This window comes from Manis pentadactyla, chromosome 1 (assembly GCF_030020395.1).
Source record: "Manis pentadactyla isolate mManPen7 chromosome 1, mManPen7.hap1, whole genome shotgun sequence".
NCBI lineage: Eukaryota > Metazoa > Chordata > Mammalia > Pholidota > Manidae > Manis > Manis pentadactyla.
The window spans coordinates 86,135,338-86,148,102 of record NC_080019.1 but is presented as its reverse complement, the minus strand read 5'-3'; the positions used below and the strand labels follow the sequence as shown (position 1 = coordinate 86,148,102).

Here is a 12,765-nt window from a genome sequence, read left to right as displayed (position 1 = left end):
AGAGTTCTCCTTGACCACCATGGAAGTAACTGACATGGTAGTCGGGGCCATGTATTTATGCAGTCTACTTGTGATTTTTGTTTCTGATTTGCAAATGTCATATGTATTATTTCCATCATACCATAGATGGGTGATACCCTGTCCCACCTTTGGATCTGTGGATTTGATATTATTTTATTTAGGATAAACAACTAAAGTTTCATTGCCACTTTTACCACCGGGATCAGACTTTGAAACTCAGTCAAGGTCCATTGGTTTTCAAGGAGCTGTTTTTGAAGTGGAGATTAGCTCTAGAATCCTAGAGGTCTGTCCGAATTGCCACTCTCCTACCAGAGCTTGCTGAAGACTCCACATATTTTCCATCTCTAGCTCTAGCATCATCAGATCTGCAGGACTACACTGCCAAGTAGCTAGAGAAATTGTACCATAGCCTGGATTGCTGCAGAGTCATCTCTAATCTGAGCCATAATTAAATTTTAATATTTTCCTATAATCTGATAAATGAATTGGAGGCCATTCTCCCAAGTATGGCATAAACTGAAATTTTAAAAATATAAATAATAAATAATAATTTTTTAAATGCATAAAAAATAAAATAAAGTAGGCCCAATCAAATACCATTCCTCTCTCTTAATGAAGGCCAGCGATGCAAAAACGTGTTCTTAGAAGAGAATTTTCTGGCATATCCCAGATCAGTGGATATCTAAAAAATTTTTAAGTGTTTCAAGACTTCTGGTACACATGTATGTATCTAGGATATCTTGGGTAATTGCTCCTTCCTGCTAGCCAAGTCCACATAGCATAATGTTAGCAAAATAGAGGACCAATATGATTATTTTGAGGAAAGTAAAAACAATCAAGATTTCTCAAAACTCTAACAAAGAAGAGAGTTGGCATAAAAATCTTGACTCAAAACAGCGAATGTATACTGACCTGCTATGTGAAATGAATTCTCTTGCATATTTCCATACTCAAGGGATGGAGAAGAAAGCATTGTCTAACAGCAGCCAGAGGCTGTGTTATATCTGCTCCAGCAAAGATAGCATTTCTGGCAAAGCAGCTGCAATTAGCTCACTATCTGATTACATTTGTCCATCTCTCCTGTAACAGATCTTTTTCCTAACAGACCAGGAAATGAATGTAAGAGTTGATACCTAACTCTCCACTCCAATTATACATTTTGGAACTGGGGAAATAAGGACCAGTTGAGCCTACAAACCCATTGAAACTCCTGTGAATTTGACTTGTGCGTGCTCTCCACTTACTGCCAGGCGTCTAGAAGTCCTCACTAACCTGAGGTCCATGATAACAGTGTCAGCCCATATCTAATGCTTGTGAAACAGGGATTTTCCTCTTTCTGGAGTGTGCCCTCACCCTGCAAAGACCAAGGGAACAGCACAAGCTGCTGTGAGCAGGGCAAGCGCAGTTTCACACACAGTCTGTACATGTCAGCGATTCGTTTCAGAACTCTTTGTATTCTGTGGATTTATGTATCTATTTTTCTGAAAATACCATGGTGTCTTCACTGCTGTAACTTTACTAAAATTTTGTTATCTGTTAGAGCAGTTTTCTCTTTTACAAATGTCCTGAACTTTCTTGACTTTTTGCTCTTTAGGTTTCAAAATCAGCTTGAAAACTCCATGAAAATCTCTCTTGTGATTCAGAATGGATTTGCCCTTTCTTTTACAAATGTCCTGAACTTTCTTGACTTTTTGCTCTTTAGGTTTCAAAATCAGCTTGAAAACTCCATGAAAATCTCTCTTGTGATTCAGAATGGATTTGCCTTTGAGAGAATCATCATTTATGTATGGGACAGCAGTTTGGGATTATTGGTAGCTACAGAATAGAGATTGTCATTGGAGTGGGAATGAAATCCAAGAGACTCTCGCAAGATGCTGTTCTCACAACAGGTATTTATCCCTACAAACTTTTTGCTGTTGTATAATGTTTTAAATTCTTGTATATACAGATCTTTTGAGAAGACAGGTGATAAAAGTTAGGAATGAGAAGGGAATATAACTTGAAAATAAAGCTTGAAGTTTGAAAGAATATATTTTGGTTTTCTCTGCTCTTGAGCTAGGAAAATTTGAAAGTATAGATAAAGGAAAGAAGCCACCAAAAAGGTGGAGAGTAAAGACTAAAGAAGAAAGAACAGGATTGAGGTGGCAACAGCCCAGAGAACACAGGGTGAATAATTAATGTACTTTTCTTAAAGCATAAGCAGTAAGTTTAAAATAACTTAAAATAACTGTGTGTAGCTCTTTCCACCCACCCCTACCCATGTGTGTGTGTGTGTGTTGTGTGTGTGTGCACATGTGTGAGCATGCAGCACCCAAATCATTATGCTCAGAATTTCAAGAGTTCACACTATTAAAGAGGAAAAAATTCCAACAAAAATCATCCCCAAAGAATGCCATTATGTATGATTGCTCTAATAGAATGGAAAAAAATCACTGGATTTGAAGAGATTGAAAAATGACAGAACAAAGAACTGTTGTAGGGGTTTTTTTAATAAGGAAAATGAGGTATGTGATTTGACAAGTAGATTAGACTGTGAAGAGCAGACTGGGTTAATATTCTCAGCCAGTTTTATGACCTTTTATGTAATTCCTTAAGATCTACTTAAATTTCTCTGTATAACTATAATTTTACTCATCTTATTTAGGAGGAAAATTTCTCTACTCCATCATTCAAGTAGAAAATTTTCCTAAGTTAGAGCTTGGGTTTCCTTTTAAAAAAATATTAAGAATTGAACAGAAAAAAATCAACATTAAATCACTTTCTCTTCAAATGCACACATATTTTTTTGGAACTTTAAAAATATATTATAATGAAAGCAAACTCTACAATCAAATGATGTCAAGGAAATACAATAAGGAGAGCATACTAAAAAGGGAATGGTCCTTTTAGATTTCTTGCCAGAGGAATTTCAGTTTTACAGCAAGCATATTTAAGAAGTTTGTGATCTACACCCAGTTGTTTTAAAGTTACTGCTTATGCTTTAATCTAATATTTATTAGCTTTATCTGAGAAAGTGTGTGTCTATGATTCTATAGCTTATAAAATTATTTTAACAATATAAACTGAAAATAAGAAGAGGATGTGTTTTCTTATACATTACTCAAAAATTTCCTATAAAGTTGGTATGAGTATTAATTTTATTAGTGTTATACAGGATTGCAGAAATATCAGTCCCTTATGCTATCTTTTCAATCATCTTTGTCTTTAAATGGCCACATAGGGTCTTGCTTTTATGTTGTTTCATTTTGGTATTTATTTTGGGGAGTGATTTTACCCTCCCACTTACCACATACATTTTTAATTATTTTGTAGCTCTTTGAACAATTTATAAATAAACTATAAATAACTATTAAATTAGAAGATAGCTAATTCCTCACTGTATCTCAAATAGATGGAATAATTTTTCTGTAAGCCATTAATTCTGTGCTTAGAAATTATAGTTCCAAAACTAAGGATCACATGAGGGAGTAACAAACTGTAACACATATAACATCTTGCTCACTCAATCAGATCTAATACAGTAGTTGACTAACTTTCACAAATGTGTGAAAAAGGAAAATGGATGCTGATTTTATTATTTAATATGTAAATGGGGAGTTTGAGATACAGTAAGTCTGATGTCACTCAGTTACAAACTTTCAGAGCTGAAATTAGTGTCACCAGTTCGCAACCTGATACACTCTAATGCAATAGCTGTATTTGTCTGCATGAAAATAGAATCATAAATGTAACTTCATAATGGTGGCATGAGGATCCTCTTCCCAGCAGAACAACCACAAATGATAAAAACTACTTAAAAAACAATTACTTGAATTCTTTGAAAATTGTCCTGAGGAAATAGAGAAGATGGCAAAATGTTTATTCAAGAAAATAGACTAAATCTTTTTTTAGAACACCAGAGTCTATGGAGATTGGGCCATAATCCCCTGGTCCCTCAGATTAACATCATGGAAACTCTACTGCTGGTGGATGCAATCAAGAACACAGAACTCCTCTATACCCTACCCCCATCTATGGCAATGGTATCTTCCCAGGAGGAGCAACACCAGCCATACTGATCGTCCCAGATCCTTGTTTTAGAATCTATTCAAGGAAAGGGCATTTGAGGGATCTGCAGCTCCCTTCCTCCATCCAGCTCCCATCTGTAAGGTATAAACAATACATCTGCCATGGCAGGCCAAGAATACTGAGCACTAATCACTCTTGCCCCTTCTTGCCCATAGGGTGAGGTTTCATGCTGAAACTGTCAAGATGAGAAGACTAGAATTCATTGCACAGCAGGGCTGTCACTCAAAGAGAAACTTGGCACTGTCCCCACTTCAATTTCCTAATAGCAGCACAGAGGTCTTGCACAAGAGTAGGGAGGCAGGCCAAAAGAACAGATAGCTCCATAGCTCTCCCCAAGGGAACTGACTTTATTTAGAACAGATCTGAGGAAATTTAAGCCCATGGACATTGTTGAACAATGGGGATTTTGGTGATCAGAAATTAAGAGGAGGCTACTAGCTCCTTGAGAGCAGCTAGGAATTCAACAGAACCAGGAAAAGAGAAAACTAAAGAGTCCTCCTGGGGTCAGAACAAACCTTAGTTTAATTCAATCAAATCCAATATCCAGGAGCATGAATTTAATTGAACCAAACTATGGAACAATTTATACCCAATAGCACTGTTGGAAACAATAGAACAATAGCTGGCAATTAGTGTTGTATCAAGTGGGGTACACAACAGAGGCCAAAAACTTAACTGAAAGACCAGGTAAATAAATAAAGACAGACCTGATAAGACCACTGACAGCCTGAGTGATTGTGTGCATACCCCAGACTGAGCCCTGTAAGGAACTGCATCAGAGGATATACACTGTGGGGAAATAGATTGCATGAAAATTGCGTATTTCAGCAAACATTACGAGACATGAAAAGAAACAGGAAAGTATGAGCTACATACAGAAAAAAAATAGAGGCAAAATTGCCTTTGAGAGGGCTCAATAATCAAACTTAGCAGACAGACTTCAAAGAAAGTTTTATAAATATATTCAAAGAATTGAACGAAACCATCACATGAAGAAGTAAAGACAGATATGATGACAATGCCTCATCAAATTGAGAATGTCTAAAAGGAGATGCAACTATAAAAGAAAACTAATTAAAAATTCTGGAGTTGAAAAGTAAAATAATTGAAATAAGAAATTCACAAGAGGGAGTCAATGGTAGATTTAAACAGACCAAAGACAGAATCAGTGAACTTGAAGATGATTTATATAGATTATTCAATTGGAATACACAAAGGAAAAAAAGAATGAAAATATAAATAAACAGAGCCTCAAAGAACAAACACACCAAAACTTATGGAATGCAGGTAAAGCAGTGGTTAGAGAGAAATTTATAGCACAAATACTTTAAAAGAAAAAATATCTTAAACCAATAATCTGACCTTTCAACTTAAACACTAGAGAAAGAAGAGCACACTAACCTAAAAGCAAACAAAAGAAAGAGAGTAATAGAAATCTGAATGAAAATTAATGAACTAGAGGATAGGAAAACAATAGAGAAAGTCAATAGAAAAAAAATGATGAAATGATCAACAAAAATAGAGAAATCTTTAGCTATCCTATTGGGGAAAATAGAGAAAAGACTCAAATGAATAAAAGAAGTAACATCACTACATCACTGCTGACCTTATAGAAATAAAGATTATTTTAAAGGAATAGTTTAAGCAACCATATGTAAACAAATTAGATAATTTAGATGAACAAATTTCTAGAAAGAAAGACACTGCCAAAACTGACAAAAGCAGAAATAGATGTGAATAAACCTATAATAAGTAAAAAGAATTGATTAGTTAATTAGAAACAACCCACAAAGGAGATTCCAGGACCAGATGGATTCACTGATGAATTCTACAAAAATTTTAAAGAAGAATAAACACCAATTCTTCAAAGACTCCTTTTAAAAAATGGAAGAGGAGAGAATACACTTGACCAATGTGGAGATAGGGATACCAAAACCCCACACAGTTGAAAATCCACATATAACTTTTAACTCTCCCCAAATTTAACCACTAATAGCCTATTGTTGACTGGAAGCTTTATATCAATAACAAACAATTGACTAACACCTATTTTTGTATGTTATATGTACTGTATATTATAACCTTACAATAGAGAAAGCTAGAGAAAATAAAATGTTTTTTTTTCAAATTGTCACAAATCTCCAAACATTTTTCCAGTATATTTATTGAAAAAAATATATGTAAAAGTGGACAGCACAGCTCAAACCCATATTGTTCAAGGTCAAGTATAATTCTTAACCCATTGTATAAAACTATTGTTAACTTCATATCAAAATAAGACAAAACCATTAAAAAAAAAGAACAGATTAATATCTTTTCTGAACACAGATGAAAAGATCTTCAGTAAGATAACAAACTGAATCCAGCAATATATACATCATGACCAAGTGGAATTTGTTTCAGGAATGCAAGGTTGGTTTAACATATAAAAACCATTTAAGATAATATACCAAAAAAATATTAAAGGATGTAAACTATATGATTATCTCAGATTAAGAAAAGGCATCTTCATGATAAAAACACACAATAAACCAGGAATAGAAAGGAATCTCCTCAACCTGAAATATAACTTCAATGAAAAAACTGATAGCTAATGTCATCCTTTACTTTCAAGTCATAGTCTTACTTTTTTTCAAGTCATAGTCTTACTTTCCTCATTGATCGTTTTACTTCAAATCTCTCCATTTGTATAATGTGAGAGAGGAGAAAGCAAAGAGAAGAAAGTGATAATTACTTTTCTAGTAGACTCTAACTAGGTATATTTGCCTAAATCTTGAGAAAAACTAGAAAAACTCTAGCTCAGAATGTTACCAGGCTTGAAATGAAAGCCTAAGCATATAACCTACTTATTATAAAAATCAAAATTACTTACATGATCACTGTTTAATGGTTCCATAAGATTTACTGAAAATGTATGTAGAAATATACTTATTAAAATTTCTCAGATTTTAAAAATCAACTATCATACTTATTGGTTCCTCAAAGGAAAAAAATTGTACTTTATTTCTTAGAGCTGCATAAGTCTTAGATAATTAAGTTATACCTTACAAAATAGTGCCTCCAAATGGTAAATGAACTCTGGCTTTGAAATGATTATTTTAAAAAACTACTCCACTTGGAGTGTGAATTGTGTAGTATTTAAGGAGAGTTCAAACAAACTATCCATTAAATTCTTTTACCAAGATTACTAATATTCCCTAAAGTACTATTTGTCTTCTAACTTGTTATTTTCATTGCTTAATACACTATTGGGAATACTTAATCATAGGCCATGTCTAGACATACAGACGGTTTTGATAAATTCATTTTGAAAAGAGGGTGAGTTCAGGAAAATGGTTAATTACTTTTTTCTAAGCATATTTTCTTCTAAGGAATTCCACAAAATCATCTTGACTGAATTATTCCCTTTTCAATTGGTTATTTTGGCACAGGTATTTAAGAAACTTCAGTTCTATAATGAGAGTTTAGTATTTAGCACAGAGATACAGTATTCCCCTCTTACCTGGGTTTTCACTCTGCCAAGCATTATACATGGTCAACTATGGTCTGGAAGCAGATGATCCGCCTTCCAAGATATAATCAGAAGCTCAATAGTAGCCTAATGCTACATCACAACACCTGTATCATGCATGTCACTTCATCTCATCATGTAGGTATTTTGCCATTTCAAGAAGAGGGAGTAGAGTACAATAGAATATTTTGAGAGAGAGACATTTGCATAACTTTTATTATAGTATATTATAATTGTTGTTTTGTTATTAGTTATTGTTGCTAATCTCTTATTTATAACAAATATGTACCTAATTTATAAGTTAAACTTCATCATAGGTGTATATGTATAGGAAGAAACATAGTGTGTATGCATATATATATATATAATATATATATACACATATATATATGTATACACACACACATATATGTGTATATATATATATGGGATTTGATTACATCTGTGGGTTCAGGTATCTACTGGGGGTCTTGAAACATATCACCCTGCAGATAAAGGGGGACTACTGCACTTAACAGAGACATGCCCTTACATGGGAAGCAGGAAGGGTGCAGGGTCGTGGAAAGGGGCTTGCTTTTAATGATTACTAGATTAAATAAACAAATTATTAATTTATTATAATTAAAAAATTACTTGCCAAATAAATATGTCCCTTGTTTTCACAAACAAAATCATATCCAAATTCTAAACAACATTTTATTTCTAAGAGAAATAGATGTTGTTGAGGAGTCTATCAAAGACTTACTCCTTGAACTATACATTGAAACACATCTTTAAGACAGATAAGTAATAGACACGATGAAAAAAGGTGCAGCTTTCTCTTGTATCAGAAAGTAATGTTTTATTTGCTACAACCAAAAGATAAAGGTCAGAACATGACAAGACTCGCTGCTCATCTCTTGGCAGATATGGAAATTATTACCTCCTGTTTGTCAGATGTATTGTTGCTTTCTAAATTGAAGAAGGGTGTGCACTGCTCATTCATTATGATTCTAGGACTGAAGGTTGTGATTGTTCCTTTAGTCATTCATTTATTCAACAAATGTGGGCATAAATGTTTGTTGAGCATCTACCACGTGGCATTTCTAAATTAGGTGGACAATATATATAAGTGTTATTCAATTCTCAGAGAAATTCTGTGATGGAGGAAAATGGAGCCCAAGAAAATTTGTAATTTACCCATATTATCTGCCAAGTGTAAGAGCCAGAATGGGAGCAGTTCCCTCAGACTGTAAGGATTTTGGCTTTCTACTCTGCTTATTTATTTCTTTAAAGACATTGTTTTTTTAAATTACAACATATATTATATATTAAAAAAAGAATACAAATAGCTTGGCATCCAACAACCAGATTTAAAGAAGTCAATACTTGACTGAGTTTTCTTCAGATTTTTTATAAGAAATTAAGTATTATAGATCTAGTTCTAACTGTAATTCCATTCTTTATCCTTCTTGATTTCCTGGAAGTGTCCATTTTCCTGAAGATGCTTTATATTACTCCCATATATACCTTGATAGCTAGTGCCTATATATTTATATATAGTAATGGTGTTTTAAGTGTTTAAATTTACATTAATGCTATCATTTTATGACTCTGCACTTCCTTTTCCTTTAATATTATACCTACCTGATATCCATTTTGATATATGAATACTTTACTTTTCTTTTTTAACCAATAAATTATATTAATGTGCCTTTTAAAATATCCAAATGCCTGTGTCTTTGCAATTGATTTCTAATTTTATTTCTATTTACTTCTGATTTTTTGAGAGCTTCTTTATAAAATATGTCCATTTTTAAAAGGATTTCAGGTGCTTGAAAAAGAATGTATTTGTAACTGTTTAATGCACACTCCATGTATAGCTATTTTAACAATATACGAAGGTATTGAAAATTGGCAAAATTCGATGTTGTGAAGAAAATTGATAAATATAGGATATGGAGACATAGATATCATCTATGCTATGCGTGCAGTCATATAAATATACATATATTTGTATGTGTATTATGTGTGTGTGTGTGTATATATATATATATGAGAGAGAGAGAAAGAGATGAACATATCCATCACTCTCTTGCATGTACATAGAAAAGCAAGTATCTTTCAACTTGAAATAGGAAATTTCCAGAGATAATTAATAACATTGGCATAAAGAATAAAAATCATCAAAGATTACCAAAATATAATTAGATGCAAATAGATCATATGAGCCTGGCAGAGAGAACATTAAGTGCAGAAACAAACCCAATTTAACTTGTGTTATGGGACTGAATGCTTGTGTCTTTCCAAAATTCATGTGTTGAAATCCCAATCCTCAATGTGACGGCATTGGGAGCTGGGGACTTTACGATGTAATTATACCTAGATGAGGTCCTGAAGATGGAGCCCCGTGATGCGATTAGTGCAACCTGTCAGGAGAGGCCAGAGAGTGAGCACATTCTCCCTCTACCCCGGGTGGATAGAGAGAGAAAATGGCAGTCTGAAAGCAGGAGAGCTCTCAGCAAGAAACAAATCTGCAGATATCTTGATCTTGGATTTCCAGCCTCCCAGAACTGTGAGAAATAAATGTTGTTGCTTAAGGCATCCAGTCTAAGATAATTTGTTAGAGCCACCTGGGCACACTAAGACAACTAAATAGGGAACCAAATCAGAAATGAAGTAAAATATTCTGATCATAGATGACACAGAATCAAAGTTTGGATGGCAGTGTCCCTTTTCCTAAGTAATCCAGACATCCAGCCTAGACGAGCCAGTCCACCAGCCCCCATTTATATTTGCCAAAATGTTTTAAACCTGGAGAGGAAAAAATTATATACTATAATCTATAAAAATAGTGAGTTTTTAAACCCAGAAGTCTTTAAGACAGGGAAAGCTCATGACTTCCTGAACAAATGCTCTAAATACATTTTGTTCTTTCACAAATCAAGTGAGAATCACTCGCTTGGTTTCTCTAATCAAGGACGGGATCTCGCCTACCCATTAATTTAGTCTAATAAAATTTTCTCTTGTCATTTCTTAAATATGTCTCCCATTCATCAGGGAACAGGCAAGAGATTTTGAAATATTTGCCAAATTCTGACCCTAAAATATTGCACAAGTCAGAGTAATTAACACTAACTGCCAAAACAAGAAATTCAACAACTCAAGGATTTGTAGTAAAGATTTATTGCTCTCTTATGAAATATCACAATAAAATTGGTCAAATGAATTATTTAGTTTTCCAGTATATATAAAAGTTATGTTTATGCTATGCTGTCTATTGCTGTCTAAGTGTGCAATAGCACTGTTTCTAAAAAAATACGTACCCTAATTAGTTGTTAAAAAATGCTGACCAGCATCTGAGCTTTTGGCAAGTCACATTGTCTTTGCAGGTGGAAGGTCTTGCCTCAGTGCTGATGGCTGTTGACAGGATGATGGTTGCTGAAGGCTGGGGTGACTGTGGCAATTTCTTAAAATAAGACAACAATGAAGTTTTCCATATTGACTGACTTTTCTTTCCATGAACAACTTCTCTGTAGGATGAGATGTCATTTGATAAATATTTTGCACACAGAACTTCTTTCAAAATTGGAGGCAATGCTTTCAAATCCTGCCACTGCTTTATCAACTAAGTTTACATATTATTCTAAATCCTTTGTTGTCATTTCAACAGTCTTCACAGCATCTTCACCAGGAGTAGTTTCCATCTCAATAAACCACTTTCTTTACTCACCCATAAGAAGCAACTCCTCATCCATTAATGTTTCATCATGAAACTGTAGCAGTTCAGTCTCATCTTCAGGCTCCACTTTCAAGTTCATTTATCTTGCTATTTCCACCACATCTGCATTTATTTCCTCCACTGAACCTCCATGCTGAACCTCCAACTTGTAAAAAATAGAATATCTGCAAAGCACAATAAAAGGAAGTCCAATAAAATGAAGTATTAGATGTAATTATAAATTACATAAAATATATAATTATATGTTATATTATATTATATGGCCTTATTATACCAAAGTGCCTGTGACAGGGGAGGATAAAAATGTTGGAACCATACCAACTCTTAATTTGCTTTGTCTGGAAGAGCACATATCACTTCTTATGATTCATTCTTTGAAGAACTAGTCACATGGACCCACCCCAACTGAAAGAATGGGTGGGAGATATTATGAAATAATGGGTATTTGGTGAACACTGATGATCTCTCCTACATACATACTCCTGGTTTAAAAGATAAAACAAAGCATTTGAATGCTTTTCCAGTTTGTTATATATCAGAAAAGTTACCACAGGAGTCATTGTTGACTTATATGAAGAAAATGGCTGTCTTTTGTGAGCATTCCTCTCATCGGCATTTAAACATACTCAAGTTTCTACCTTCAAAAAAATATTAAAATCTCTCTCTCCAACCCCATATTCTCCAGTTATTGCCCCACTTAAGCCACTGGGGTATAATTAGCTAAGACTAATTAAAGCAACTGTCTAATTATGTTATAGTCTAAGACTAACTCTTAGCAAGTAATGAGAAGGCTATTATGTGAGCTATCAATTGTTCATAATTTAAACAAATGTTTTTATATACATTTTATAAATGAACCAACACATATAAGATTAATCAATAGCCCAATTTGGGTTATAGAACCAACACATGGTCTTTGGACTCTGAATCCTAGTCTTTTGTCATCAACTTAACATAATAGGTAAATGATCTATCTCCTTAGGCTCTTAACATTGCCCTCAGATTTTCCTCTTTTACTTGGGATCCCATGGGAGTTCCGTGCCAGAGAGGAAAGGGCCTCACCCTGGGTACTTCCTCCCACACTTGCCCTACCCTGAAGTGCCCTACCATCAAGACTACCTTTATTCTCTGCCTACTAATCAGGATTTTCTGTCCCATGTTCCTCTTGCAAGGAACACTGAGGTCAACAAGATACAACAAACACATGAACAAAAGAATAATATAGCCCGTCATCTTAAAGAGTAACTTATTTTATCTAGGGAAACAATGACTTGACAGTCTTGCACAGTAGAATTTGGCAATATGACAGTGTAATAATTTGAGCAACCTGCAAATCTCACCTATGCTGTCTCTGTAGAGGGCATGTCCTGAATATTAATGATTAGCATATCCCCATTAAATCATTATGATTAATGATGATTACCTAATGTTAATATTATGGTAA

General features: G+C 34.0%; 1 long non-coding RNA gene across 1 annotated transcript in view; it reads left to right on the top strand.

Annotated features, from left to right (window-relative positions):
- The first annotated feature begins 1,732 nt into the window (after positions 1 to 1,732).
- The window catches only part of LOC118921878 (uncharacterized), a 29,672-nt gene continuing 18,639 nt past the window's right edge, over positions 1,733 to 12,765 (top strand). The window contains exon 1 of the long non-coding RNA XR_005028537.2: positions 1,733 to 1,910. This is a non-coding gene — a long non-coding RNA (uncharacterized LOC118921878). The remainder of the gene's footprint in view (positions 1,911 to 12,765) is intronic.